Genomic DNA, 15,132 nt, shown 5'->3' on the forward strand with positions numbered 1-15,132 from the left:
ACTTATGATTATAACATTTAACTTATGTATAAATAATGACTTTCATTATTATTAAATTACTTATGATATAAAAGTAATTATTTTAATTTGAGACTTATGATATATATATATATATATATATATATATATATATATATATATATATATATATATATATATATATATATATATATATATATATATATATATATATATATATTATATCATTTATTAATTACTTTATGATTTAATTAAACTTTTAATTAAACTTATGATTAATAATACTTTTATTATTAATGAAAAATACTTATTATAATTATTAAACTTATGTTATGAGATTATTATTATAAGACTTATAATAAAGATTAAATAATTATTTAATTATTATAAGGCTTAGTTATTATTTAATTATAATTTAATTATTAAATACTTATGGTTTAATAAATTATAATTAAATACTTATGATATGTGTAAGACCCTAAACTCAAGTGTACAGGTGTACATAAACGTTCGATAATCAAACTAAAGTAAACTGAAAGTGACAGACTGTGAGTGAGCTTGTGCGCGTCGCGCACAGGCAGTGGTGCGCACCGCGCACCTAACCTGCGACAGAATTCTGCTTTTTACTATTTTGAGTTAAATGAAGGGCATTTTGGTCTTTTCACTTGAGGCCGGATGTGTAGCCATATTATCAGCCTGGGATCCAATTTTGGATCATATTTCACATCCACAAACACTCCCATTTCATCTAGAGAGAGAGAGAGAGAGAGAGATTTCTAGAGAGAGATTTAGAGATTTGGGGAAGAAGGATCATAAATCGATTAAAAGCTCGAGTGTTAAAGTTGTTCATCTCGCTCCTAGATATGTTGTGGTAGTATTGGTAAGTTTTAACTCCGAGTTTTCATAGTTTGATTATTGTTCATAAGTGGGGTTTTGATTTGAGTGTTCTTGAGTAAACCCACTAGTTGATAATTCGGTGATTGAGCAAGTAAATGGTGTTGATAACCATTTTTGGTGGGTTTTGGGTTGGATGATGAAATTGATTAGTTGATAATCATGTTTAAATGTTGAAATCACTAGTTAACTAAGGTTATAAGTGATTAAAAGCATAACTTGCAAAATGGGTGTTTTGACTTGAGATTAGGTCAAAATGGGTTTTATGTCAAATGATGCAAGTAATGTGTTTTGATGATGAAACCTTGAGTAAAATGAGTTGTTGGAACATAATCACTAGTCGATTGTGGTTAAGGGTGTTTCGGGTGAGATTTGACTTAGTCAAATTGGAGGTAAGTGCTAATGGGTCGAAATTGCACTTATGGTGTTTTGGGCATAAGCTAGAGTGTTTAGCTTATTTGTTTGTGAATTACTTAGGTGATTTACATTTGGACGTTTAGGAGCTTAAGTTGGAGTGCCTTTCTCATAACCGAGGTGAGTGGAATATTTATACGCGTATGTATATAATTTCGTTGTTTGCGTGCAACGTGCCAAGTGTTATCCAGTAGGATACGCTTTTCGTGGGCCACATTTAGGTTGAGAGAAATATAGTGGGTGATATCAGTATAGGTAGCTCTTCGTTGGCTATATTTGGTTTGCGTTATGTGGTTAGTGATATCCGGAAGGAATGACTTTTTGTCGACCACTATTGGAGGTGAGGCATGTGGCAAGTGGTTAATGTTTGACCTATCACTCTTCATCGGTCACATGTGTGTGTTTGGTTATGTGGCGAATGATTAATGTTTGACCTATCACTCTTCGTCGGCCACATGTGTGTGTTGGGGTAAGTGGTGAGTGATATCCGTTTGGGGATCCGCTCTACGTTGGCCACTTATCGTAGGATTGTAAGCGGTTTCGATTTTCGTCTGCCATCCTTGTGATTGAGGTAAGTGTTAACGTTTCGGTTGCACTTTCGTTGGCCTCATGGTGCGTAGTGGTGAGTGGTTAATGATTTTGACCTACCGCTCTTCGTCGGCCACGTACGCGTTGCGATGGGTGGTGAGTGGTTAACGTATTTGACCTACCGCTCTTCGTCGGCCACCATCGAGTCGAATGTCGACATTGTGTATTTTGGGGTGTGTATGTTTTTATTAGCACTGTACTGTACGTTGATTATTCGTTTATTGCGTTTTGCTAATGATATTGCGTTGTTTGTGTAGGTGTATGCAAGTGAGTGAATTATGTATGTATGCGTGTAAGTATTGCATTCACTAAGCATTAGCTTACCCTCTCGTTGTTTACATTTTTAGGTTCGGAGTCGGACGTGGTAAGGGTATGCTCGGGATTAGATGATTTCCCCTTTTGATGCTTGCTTGGTTTACTTTTGGATTCGACTTAGGATTTGGGTAGTTTATCCCCAAACATCATGCTCGTAGTTTTGTTTGGAACTTAAACTCATATGGTCGAAATTGTAATTTTGTACGAAAGTCCTAAAACGGCCGATGTGGGCCCGATGGCGTAAAACTTGTTTTATTATTGAATCGTGTTAGTTTTACTTATTATATTGTGTTGTGAAAAGCGTTTCGTCTAAAATTGTCGGGAAGTGGTAGATCTTTAATATAAAAAATGGAAATTTCGGACAGAACTGATCAGACTCTGTGCGCGCCGCGCACAGAGGGGGTTGCGCGCTGCGCACCCTGTCTGTTATAAAAAAAAAAAAGCTTTTGCTGCCTATTTGGTTTTTGATAACGGGTTGGGTTGTTACAAGTGGTATCAAAGCATGGTCTAAGGGATTTAGGTGACTTGAGATAGGGGCCTAGACTTAGACTTTTTGTGTGTGCTTATTTGTTGCGGGACTTGTAGGATTACGGGTCGGTTCGGGTTTTAGTTAGTGCCTTAGAGAATATGTGAACTAGCTATGTATTGGTTATGTTTTTACTAATCATGTTGTTTTGTGTTGAACATCTAGCGAGATGGTTGTTGTATTCATGAACTCGGCATGGCGTGTGAGCGTAATAATGCTTCGCAACCATTATTACGGTTGCAAGCCAAGTCAAGTAAGTGATGTACAACAAGTATTGAACTAGATGGGATGTGCGAACGGTGGTGTATTTATATGATTGTGAATATTGTTCGTGACGGTGTATGTAATTTATTCATGTTGCGTTCCTAACCGAGTTCATTTCTTAGAATGAAGACGAGGAACGGACATGATAACGAAGATCAAAGCGAAGACTCCGAGTTCACGGCCAAGGTTGAGGCCATTATACAAAGGCATTGTGCGGCTCTTTTAGAGGACGTTAGGAAGATGTTCCTAGATTCGATTAACGAGGAAGTAGTAGATCTAGTCAAGGAACAAGTTAAGATTGTCCTTCACGAAGATAATACAGGAAGGCGAGACTTCTACTACAAAAACTTCAAGGATGCACAACCTCCCACTTTTGATGGCGAACGAGACCCACTCAAGAGTGCTCGATGGATCTTCGATATGGAGGGGGCCTTTCGTACTAGTGAGTGCCCTCTCGATAAGAAGACGAGGTATGGTAGTAGTATGCTAAGGGGTGACGCCAAGTTGTGGTGGGATGCGAAAATCCAACTCTATGGTGAGGAACAATGTATGGAGTTCACATGCGATGAGTTCAAAGCGGAATTTTTCAAGGAATACCGAATTTCGGCCGATCTTTCTAAGCTTAAGGACGAGTTGCGTACTTCGAGGCAAGGGTAAATGGATTTAAAGACTCTCAAATACGTTTTCTTATCGAAGACCCAATTTTTCCCGAAATATGTCGGGAATAACCACATGTTGAAGGAAGACTTTTACCGAACCTTGAACGATCATTACCAAGAGAAGATTAGTAGGAACTCGGTGAAAACTTTTGACGAGTTGTTTGACATGGCGAAGGGTTTTGAGACGCTTGTTTTGAAAAAGAGTGGTTCCGATGTTAGTAAGCGGAAGTCCGAAACTACGATGCTTTCGAACAAAAAGAGTAAGAGTATTTTCGAGGGTGTCGGAAGCATGAAGAATGGTGGTACCAGTGGTTTTATACCCACGTGTTATAATTGCGGACAATGGGGTCATTTGTTGCGCGAATGTACGAATACGAAGTCTAACAAGGTTACGTGTTTTAATTATCGAAAGGAGGGACACCGAAAGTCGGCGTGTCCGGAACTAGTTGGTGATGCATGAGAACCTGACAACGCTGTTCAAGTACTTTTCGATATTTCTTTTGAAAAGTACTTATGATTTTGTTTGATGCATTTTGTGTTAGTGCATAGAGTGATGAGGGGTAGCGTTCCTTTTGGAATTACCCTATGATGATGGTTGGATTGACGGGCGAAGGGCGTAAGACTTGGTGTTTCCAAGCATTCCATAGTGTTGGGCGAAAGATTTTACCAAGCCATGAGAATGGGCTTTGGTGTTGTTTTGGTAGCGCGTAGTCGCTTTTGTGTCGTAATTGATGAAACATAAGTTTCGTCGGGTGCGGATGACTTAAGGTCACTTTCGTATTGTGGTGGGTGACAAGGGATGAATGGAACCCACGAAGTCGAGTCTTTCGGTCTCGATGAATGTTGGTAGTGGAGTCTACGTGACGCGTGGTCAGGTGCCTCTTTGATACCTGCAAGCGTAATGTTCGACTCCGACGATGTTGTGGTTACATTGTACTTAGGGTACCGGAGAGAAACCCTTAGGTACATGAGTGACTAGGTGGAACTTTAACAAGCTATGGCAATCGGAGGATTGCAAGAATAAAGTTTGTGTATTATGTATCGTTCGAAGTGATTAAGGATAGGTTAAGACCATTTGTATGCTCAAGGTTAGAGCAAGATGTGGTGATGGGTCGTGTGAACCCAATGGTTAGAAAAGTCTACCTTTTGGTAGCCTTGTACGGTTGTACAAGGTGCGTGTTGCGTTAGCTATTTGTCGTTGTTTAAATGACGCCAACGGGTGACGGTGAACATAAATTTCTAGTGTGCGAAATGAATTTTTGAGAACTCGGGTACTACGACCGAGGGATAGATTGGTTACGTATTTTGAAAAGTGACAACTATCACGGGATGATGTTACCATGGCGATGTGGTTATGGAACGAAGTTCCAAGTGGGGGAGTTACACTCCCACACGAGGAGGTTTTAGTGCGAAACTTCAGATGATGCTCATGGTAGATCCGGAGTTAGTGTCGGGACCTAGATTGGTCGATTTGTGGTAGAGTACAATTTTGGTTAAATTGTATTTATTTGGTTTGGACGTGAATTACTACTTGAGGTGGTAATAGAGTTAAGCTCATTAAGAGACAAATGGGAGGGCTCGTTGAGCAAGGTAGGGTCCCGTAATCGAGGGATGGTATGCCAATTTCTCTTTTAGAGAAATGTATTCTTGAACCTATGCGTAATATAGGTTATGATTTGCGCGATTGTGGTAGAGATGTTTGTGCATACGTATGGTTCGTGTGCGGGAGATTCCAAGTTGAGTGGAATGATTCTAAGTATGCGTATATACCTAGCTTGTTGTGTGTATTGTAGCAAGTGCTATCCAATTGTGAGGATTTACTTTTCGTTGGCCATGGTTGGAGTGTGATAAGTAGTAAGTGTTATCCGTTAGGATTCACTTTTCATTGGCTACTTATTGGTGTGTGGCATGCGTTTTCCGTTAGGAATCGCCTTTGTTTGGCCATGTGTGAGGAGAGGTAAGTGTGATCCGTAAGGATGCGCTTTTTGTCGGCCTCTTGTTGCGTAGTGGTAAGTGGTTAACGTTTGATCTACCGCTTTTCGTCGGCCACGTACGCGTGAGGATGTGGGGCAAGTGGTATCCAATCGTGAGGATTCACTTTTCGTCGGCTCCATTGTGATGTTTGTTGGCCATATTATTGGTGCGTTGTTACTTTAGCGATGTACATGATAAGGGTACGCTAAAGGGATTACTAACTCGGTACGAGATTTGAAATGTTAGCATGTGTTTGTCATGCGGTCGAGGCGTGAGTTCGTTACGGTTTGGGAATGAAGCGAGACTTAGTGCTCGGTTTGGTAGATTTGGTAAATCACGGATGATGATTTAAATTGGAAGGGTAACTTTTGAGTAAAGTCGCCTAAAGGAGTTGTGCGAAATCTTCGGATTAGTGGAAATTGTTGTGGACATCGAATTTGGACGTATGTCGAAGGACCATAGAGTGTGGTTCCTGGTAGTTAAGTGGCGAGGATCACGGGGAAGTGATCCAATTTAAGTGGGGGAGAGTTGTAAGACCCTAAACCCAAGTGTACAGGTGTACATAAACGATGGATAATCAAACTAAAGTAAACTGAAAGTGACAGACTGTGAGTGAGCTTTTGCGCGCCGCGCACCTAACGTGTGACAGAATTCTTCTTTTTGCTATTTTGAGTTAAATGAAGGGCATTTTGGTCTTTTCACTTGAGGCCGGATGTGTAGCCATATTATCAGTTTGGGATCCAATTTTGGATCATATTTCACATCCACAAACACTCCCATTTCATCTAGAGAGAGAGAGATTTCTAGAGAGAGATTTGGAGATTTGGGGAAGAAGGAGCTTGAATCGATCAAAAGATCGAGTGTTAAAGTTGTTCATCTCGCTCCTAGCTACGTTATGGTAGTATTGGTAAGTTTTAACTCCGAGTTTTCATAGTTTGATTATTGTTCATAAGTGGGGTTTTGATTTGGGTGTTCTTGAGTAAACCCACTAGTTGATAATTGGGTGATTGAGCTAGTAAATGGTGTTGATAACCATTGTTGGTGGGTTTTGGGTTGGATGATGAAATTGATTAGTTGATAATCATGTTTGAATGTTGAAATCACTAGTTAACTAAGGTTATAAGTGATTAAAGGTGCAACTTGCAAAATGGGTGTTTTGACTTGAGATTAGGTCAAAATGGGTTTTGTGTCAAATGATGCAAGTAATATGTTTTGATGATGAAACCTTGAGTAAAATGAGTTGTTGGAACATAATCACTAGTCGATTGTGGTTAAGGGTGTTTCGGGTGAGATTTGACTTAGTCAAATTTGAGGTAAGTGCTAATGGGTCGAAATTGCACTTATGGTGTTTTAGGCATAAGCTAGAGTGTTTAGCTTATTTGTTTGTGAATTACTTAGGTGATTTACATTTGGACATTTAGGAGCTCAAGCGGGAGTTTCCTTTCTCATAACCGAGGTGAGTGGAATATTTATACGCGTATGTATATAATTTGGTTATTTGCGTGCAACGTGGCAAGTGTTATCCGGTAGGATACGCTTTTCGCGGGCCACATTTGGGTTGAGAGAAATATAGTGAGTGATATCCGTATGGATAGCTCTTCGTTAGCTATATTTGGTTTGCGTTATGTGGTGAGTGATATCCGGAAGGAATGACTCTTTGTCGACCACGATTGGAGGTGAGGCATGTGGCGAGTGGTTAATGTTTGACCTATCACTCTTCGTCGGTCACATGTGTGTGTTTGGTTATGTGGTGAGTGATTAATGTTTGACCTATCACTCTTCGTCGGCCACATGTGTGTGTTGGGGTAAGTGGTGAGTGCTATCCGTTTGGGGATCCGCTCTTCGTTGGCCACTTATCGTAGGATGGTAAGCGGTTTCACTTTTCGTCTGCCATCCTTGTGATTGAGGTAAGTGTTAACGTTTCGGTTGCACTTTTCGTCGACCTCATGGTGCGTAGTGGTGAGTGGTTAATGATTTTGACCTACCGCTCTTCGTCGGCCACGTACGCGTTGCGATGGGTGGTGAGTGGTCAGCGTATTTGACCTACCGCTCTTCGTCGGCCACCATCGAGTCGAATGTCGACATTGTGTATTTTGGGGTGTGTATGTTTTTATTAGCACTGTACTGTACGTTGATTATTCGTTTATTGCGTTTTGCTAATGATATTGCGTTGTTTGTGTAGGTGTATGCAAGTGATTGAATTATGTATGTATGCGTGTAAGTATTGCATTCACTAAGCATTAGCTTACCCTCTCGTTGTTTACATTTTTAGGTTCGGAGGCGGACGTGGCAAGGGTATGCTCGGGATCAGATGATTTCCCCTTTTGATGCTTGCTTGGTTTACTTTTGGATTCGACTTAGGATTTGGGTAGTTTATCCCCAAACATCATGCTCGTAGTTTTGTTTGGAACTTAAACTCATATGGTCGAAATTGTAATTTTGTACGAAAGTCGTAAAACGGCCGATGTGGGCCCGATGTCGTAAAACTTTGTTTTATTATTGAATCGTGTTAGTTTTACTTATTATATTGTGTTATGAAAAGCGTTTCGTCTAAAAGTGTCGGGAAGTGGGAGATCTTTAATAAAAAAAAATGGAAATTTCAGACAGAACTGATCAGACTCTGTGCGTACCGCGCACAGAGGGGGTTGCGCGCCGCACACCCTATCTGTTATAAAAAAAAAAAAAAAAACTTTTGGTGCGTATTCGGTTGGATAACGGGTTGCGTTGTTACAATATGATTAATAATTCATTATTAATTAATAATACTTATGATATGATTAAAAATTTATTATTAATTATTAATACTTATGTTATGACTAATATTTAATTAATTAATTAAATACTTATGTTATATTAATTATATCTTTTAAACTTATGTTAACGTTAATAATTCAATTTAATTTAATTAAACTTATGTTATGACATAATTATACATATATGACTTTAAATAACATTATAACTTATATTATCATTATAACTTATACTTTAAAAATTAATGTTGACTATGTTTGACCAAGGTTGACTTTTGAGTTGACTTTCAGTTGACTTTGACTTTTAGTTGACTTTTGTTGACTTTCTAATTAAGAAAACTTTCCTAAGTTATAAACTTTCCAAAAATAGCAACTTTCTAAATATGAAAACTTTTCAAAAATAGAAACTTTCTAAAAATAGAAACTTTCCTAAAATAGAAACTTTCCTAAAATAAAAACTTTCCTAAAATAGAAACTTTTCAAAAATAAAAACCTGCTAAAAATAGAAACTTTCTAAAAATAGAAAGTACGTGTCCTTACGCTGTCCTGATCAAACCGAAGCATACTGAGTGTTGTTCTATGTCTACTTGCAACAAGTACTATCGCTATCATACTAAGACTTAACCTAAGTTAGTTATTTATATCGACCTGCTTTATTTATAGGTCGGCGTTGTGATCATTCTTGATCAATTTACTTCGTGCAGTTCACGTTTTCTGCGTTACTATTTCGTTTACGTTAAGGTGAGTTATAGTCCCGTTTTTATACTATTTTAAAGTATTTTGGGATGTGATTACATGCATTTTATTTACGTTTAGTCACAAGTGGCAATTAATTTAAATTATTCATTATGAGTTGAACGAAAATATTCCCTAGTCTGGTAACTGTAATCACTGGTTTCTACTGGTGAACGTGAATCCTATGGATAGATCTATCGGGCTTGACAGTCCCATTTCGAGCTAGTCGCGCTAGCAATTTATAATCGGAATGTATTAGTACTTCGTATTTATTTGAAGATACACCTGTTCAGTGTATATATTGTGTTTGGTAAGGGTATGGAAATGGCTAAGTGGTTACCAGGTGAATCATAGATAATGGAATAATATTTTAATGTTTTCTAACTTATTTAAATCTTGTGGTCTAAAGTTTATACGTTTATTTAAACCTATAATTCACTCAACATTTTTGTTAACAGTTTACTCGCATGTTTTCACAGGTACTTGATTTGTTTGGGTTTCCGCTGTGTTAGAGAGTCTGCATGCATTTTTGCAGATTTTGATAAACATTAAAACTTTGCATTCTTTTTAGTTATTTAAACTTGTGGGTATTGTTGACATGTTTTGGTCAACTTTGAATATTATAATAAGATGAGTTGTTTAGAACTACTTATTTGGATAAATTTCCTTTTTGGGAAACTTTTTGGTTAAAGAATGCAATGTTGTTTAATAAATTCATTTAAAGTTCTATCAAGCTGTGAGACCAAGTGACGGAGCCGTTAAGGGTACTTGACGGGGTCATCACACAATGTCCTACAATATAAGCTCAATAGTCCATCCTTATTCTAAAATCAATTAGTGATAGAATGACTTTTCCTTAGACTTATATACATACATTTTTTTGTCCCTTGACCGATGTGGAACTTTGGTGTGAACCCTTACAAACCTCCCGTCAAACCTAAGTCTATCTGGGTCTCCCCTCCAACGATAATTCGGATCCAACATTTACCGCCGACAACTCGGAATTATCCACCTGATTGGGTCCAGGATCAGGAAGATTTCAATACAAGGCTTCCAGGATCAACTCATCTTGCCAGGATCCCCTCGAACGATAGCTGGGTCCACTCATCCTTAGGTAACACCGAATGTGCGTCACATCATTGCATGCGATCGGGGTGTGCCCATTGCACCGTTCACCAGATCGGGGCTATATCCTAGCTCTGATACCAGTTGTAAGGATCTTATAGCCCAAACACAATGTCCTACAATATAAGGCCAAGAGATACTGATCGCACCCGGAGCCTACCCCGGAGCCACCTCTGCCTGTTGATGGACACTGCGCTGATCTATGACCTTCCTCATGACAATTCCGACATGCTGATGTTGTAAAACCACACTTAAAATTAATGTACTAAACTAAACAGGTTTTATCACACAAATCGAGCAACTATCCCGATCAATGCAGTAAAGATTCAGTAAGTACATATTCCTTTCACATAGAGCGGTTGTTTCAGAATTAAAAACTATTAATTATTCTAAAGACCGAATTGTAAAAGGGGGAGTTTTATAATAATACTAATAACCAAAGGTAAAATAAACGAATAAATAGATGGACAAAACATTGTTCACTCAGATGATTCACTAATGACGTGGATTGTTATTTCAATTAAAACCAATTAAAAGTCTGATAAATTATAACTCAATCATCCAAAATTGACTAATTCACATTAATCTCATTTAAACAATCAAATAATAACGGATTAAACTATTGTGATTCAATCTAGGTCAAATTCACATAAAACCTTAATTACTACGATCTCTCGAAGCAATTACACGACTGTGCTATCTAGTTACCAATTAATCACCATTCACACTCACATGTAAATGTCTAGATCTCCTAAGAGTTGAAAAATAATCTCTTTATCACTAATGAACTCACGTAAACTAGGTGACAAGTTATATAATTAAAGTAAAGTAACCAATTCACACAACAATGGATCTTTTGATTAAACATAATAATTATAAATCATCAAGATAAAGCTATTAAGATTTGGTCCAGATTAAAATCACTCAAAATCCTAACTACAAAGATCACTCAATGTAATTACATGATTATGAGGCCAAACTACCATTCAATTACATCATAAACATTCAATTCAATCACTTGAAATCAAATACTTTCACGTCTAGATCACTTAAAGTGTTGAAGTACACATTATCTAACACTATTTATCTCACAATAACTAGTTGATAACATGTATAATAGAATTAAAGGAGAAAAGCATGCATCATAATGGGTCTTTGACCAAACTTAATAAAACTGAATCAAACAAACATTAAAATTCATAAACATAATATAATCCATAGTCAAAAGCTATTACATCTGACCAACCACTAAGGGTTTTAGCCTAACATGCTAGAAAAATAAACCAAACACAAGATAACAAAAGTATTCATAATTAAATTCACTAATAAAGATGAATAAACAATTGTACCAATGATATAGATGATTAAAACAACGTCTTGGATGATTAACCCTCTTCAAGATGATAAAAATAGGCTTTGGAACCCCTAAAATTGCCTGGAAATTGCCCAAAGCCGGATGGAATTCTTAATAATTCAAAACAGAAAAACTGCTCGATTTAAATAGGGGCTGGTCTGGCTGACCAAGACTCGCGATCGTGAGGCCTTTTACACTGTCATTCTCGCAATCGCGAGAACAGGTATTCTGGCTTTCGCAGTCGCTTCTGTAATTTTTGGTTTGTGTATATGTACTCAACTTGCACCTCGCGAAAGCGAGGATGATTTTCGCAAAACCGAGTCCTGAAACTCCATTTTTTATTTTGAAAAATCACTTTAAAGAATGGCGTTGACTCGGGTTCTGATGATGCAGCGCAGGGTATGAAATACTATTATGGTTTACTAAGAAATACGATACAAGTTATACAAGTTTTATTATTTATTTACAGATGAGATATACCTAAACCTTGCTACAATACTATAGGCAGTGTACCTAATCGTAGAGTAGTGTAGTTTTTAGTAAGTCCGGTTCGTTCCACATGGAGACGGCTTATTTTACACAATATTTTAAACAACTATATTTGTATAAATATAAATATATATATTACAATTATTATTATTATAAAAGGGGGTTTTACCGTTTAATGACTGGTTTGTCGATTTTATATTTTAAGCGTAAAGATAAATGACGATAATTAAAGTGCGTAAAATAAATAACGATATTTAAATGACGATATATAAAATTGCGAATAATAAAATGACAATAATTAAAAGTATGATGAGAAATACAATAAAAGAATTATGCTTATTTAAACTTCTGTAATCATGATTTTTGACGTTTTGATATTAATTTATTACTCTGGGTTAATTGTCCTTTGTCCTGAATTTATTTGATACCTATCTGGTTTTTGCCCATAATAGTCCATCGTTCATAATTATAAAATGCTCGTCAAATTAACCTTATTTCCGAAGTTAAATATTCCAACTAATTAGGGATTTAAACTGTAACAAGGTTTTAATACTTTGTTAATAATTACACTAGGTTATCGACTGCGTGTAATCCAAGGTTTTAATACTTTGTTAACAATTACACCAATTACCCTTGTATGTAATACACCCCTATTTTAATGAGTCCATTGACTATTAATCCATCCCCGTTTCTGGTCAAATGAACAATTATTAGTATTTATAAATATCCCGCCCACCGTACCCGATCAAGCGTATGTGGCTATTTATAAATACATCAAATTGTAAATCTCTATATTAATCAAATATAAATCCATTAATAACCCATAGTCCAATTTCCACAAGTGTCGGTCTTTTGTCCAAACCCCAATTATGGTCCAAAGCCCAATAACCCCGTCTTAATATTTAGTCAAACATCACGATTACTTTGGCTCAAATAAGCATAATAATAACTTAGTTACGAGACATTAATTTAAAAAGGGAGAACATAACTTACAATGATTATTTATCGCGTAGTGTTACATGGACAGAACTTTGACTTCAAAACCCGTAAAATAACCGTTACATTACCTAATCTAAACTAATATAAAACTAAACTAATTTATATTATATATATATATATATATATATATATATATATATATATATATATATATATATATATATATATATATATTATACAGAGAGAGAGAGATTGAATTGGTGTAATGGATTCGGCAGAAGCTCGTGCCTTTTATAGGCAAATTCTGATTTTGGCTACTCCGTGATCGTGGAGGTTTTACCCTCTGCAGATCCGCGATCGTGGAGGTCTAGATTCCAGCTCACAAACTTTTGGTCACTAGCTTTGTTGACATAATATTTATATTTTTATATATATATATATATATAATATAATTTATATAATTATATATATATATTATATTATATTCTTGTGCATAGTTGAGTTGTACTTTTAGGTCCGTTATCTCGTACGTTGATACTCGGTTTATGTTTCGGTTCCGGATTTTCGAACGTCTTTTCGTACGCTTAGATATCTTGTATTTTGCGTTCCGCGACTTGTACTCTTGTCATTTTTAGACGTTATTCATTAATAAATTGAATCACTTGGATTGTATCTTGTACATTTGAGCATTTTGGACGTTTGCTTCTTCAAATCTTCGTTTTCTTCTTTTGTCTTCGCACTTATTTAATATAAATGATTACAACTTAAAAATAGAACAATTACAACTAAAAACTTTACATATTGGAAGGATATTACGACTAAATATATGATCATTTGGAGCACTATCAGGTTCGAACCTGGAACTTCATATATGACTATTTGGACCCGAAACACTCTAAAATCATCAAAGATAATCAAATAACACCATGATACAAATTCGCGTTAAACTTCAACCTATTCTTCATAAACTCTTCATTATAATGCTCAAAATTAACCGAAATGGAACCTGATATTGCGAGATAAAGATGTATAAACCAAGCTATATCCACATACATTGCTTCTGAAAGAACATTGCGGACCCTCATGTACCACCATGCCACACCTTAGACACCTTTTCATAGATGGAGAATACTGTCCACTATGGTAAGATCTGCACGAGTTACACATTCTTTCTATACGGAACCCGACCCACTCGTACTCGAAATTTCTCTCGTACCTGACCCGATTGACTTTCTTGATTTCGGACTGGACTGATAACTGTATTGACCTTCTGACCATTTCCCACATGAACCACTCCCCACTTCCGCACTCCTTACGACTTTAACATCGCCCTCTGTCGCTTTAGCCATCTCAAAAACTTGTGATAAAGAAGAAGCAAATCTAACCATTGAACGATATTCTGGCTTAATAACTCTAATAAAGTTCATGCGATACCCACTATTGATAAAACCTTAGCTTAGAGGTAAAGTCTTGATGTGTGCAGCGGTGTAGTACGAAATACTATTATTTTTACTACTAAATACTACGAAATATTACACAAGTTTTATTAATTTACGTATGGGATATACTTAAACCTTGCTACAACAGTTACAGGCAGTGTACCTAATCGTAGAGTAGTGTACTTTTTAGTAAGTCCGGTTCGTTCCACAGGGAGACGGCTTATTGCGTACACTATATTTTTAAACAATTATATTTATATATATATATATATATACATATATATATATATATATATATATATATATATATATATATATATATATATATATATATATATATATATATATATATATATATATATATATATATATTAGTAATATAGTAGTATTATTATTATTATAAAAGGGGGGGTTTTACCGTTTAATGACCGGTTTGTCGATTTTAATTAAAGCGTAAAGATAAATGACGATAATATAAATGACAGAATTTAAATTGCGATAAAGTAAATTGCAGTAATTAAAATGACAGTAAATAAAGGTACGATGAAATATGAAATAAAAGTATTATGTTTATTTAAACTTCCGTAATCATGATGTTTGACGTTTTGATTTTAATTAATTATTACCCACGTTAATTGTCCTTTGTCCTGGTTTATTTGATACCTATCTGGTTTTTGTCAATAATAGT

Source organism: Rutidosis leptorrhynchoides, chromosome 8 (assembly GCF_046630445.1).
Source record: "Rutidosis leptorrhynchoides isolate AG116_Rl617_1_P2 chromosome 8, CSIRO_AGI_Rlap_v1, whole genome shotgun sequence".
Taxonomy (NCBI): domain Eukaryota; kingdom Viridiplantae; phylum Streptophyta; class Magnoliopsida; order Asterales; family Asteraceae; genus Rutidosis; species Rutidosis leptorrhynchoides.